The sequence below is a fragment of the Plectropomus leopardus genome, unplaced genomic scaffold, assembly GCF_008729295.1.
Source record: "Plectropomus leopardus isolate mb unplaced genomic scaffold, YSFRI_Pleo_2.0 unplaced_scaffold1860, whole genome shotgun sequence".
NCBI classification, from domain to species: Eukaryota; Metazoa; Chordata; class Actinopteri; order Perciformes; family Serranidae; genus Plectropomus; species Plectropomus leopardus.
The window spans coordinates 1-550 of record NW_024620053.1 but is presented as its reverse complement, the minus strand read 5'-3'; the positions used below and the strand labels follow the sequence as shown (position 1 = coordinate 550).

General features: G+C 42.9%; 1 long non-coding RNA gene across 1 annotated transcript; it reads left to right on the top strand.

Moving 5' to 3' along the window:
* The first annotated feature begins 46 nt into the window (after positions 1-46).
* LOC121965102 lies at positions 47-549 on the top strand. The gene is made up of 3 exons (XR_006107449.1): positions 47-128; positions 275-350; positions 474-549. It is a non-coding gene; the product is annotated as an uncharacterized LOC121965102 (long non-coding RNA).
* The last annotated feature ends 1 nt before the right edge of the window (position 550 follows it).

Genomic DNA, 550 nt, shown 5'->3' with positions numbered 1-550 from the left:
TTTTATTTTATTTTATTTTAGCTTAGCTGATTCCTCTCGTCTCACCTCCTGCAGGACGTGGACACCATCTATCTCACTCAGGACACCAGAGAGCTCAACCTGCAGGACTTCGTCCACCTGGAGAACAGGTATTCATTATTTATGATTTTAATCATCATTTTGTGTTTTGTTTTATTGGTTTGGTGACAGTTTCTGAAAAAAGTCAACATGAATAAAGATTATTTTTCCTGTGGCTCCACAGATTGTTGTGTCTGACAGCTGTTTTGTGTTGCAGAGATTTGGTGGCGATCATCGCGGCTCTGGAGTTTAACCAGTGGTTCACCAAACTCTCCACCAAAGACTACAAACTGGTAACTGAAAACACACGACTCAGCTGTCTGGGGTTTTTTTCTTTCTTTTTCACAAATATAAACTGTGTTGGTGTGGGGGGGGGTGGTTGTGTGTGTGTGTGTGTGTGTTTTTTTTTTTTTCAGTCGACAGATGTGTGTGAGCAGATCTTAAAAGTTGTGGCTCGATCCAGCCGGCTGGAGGAGCTGGTGCTGGACAACGC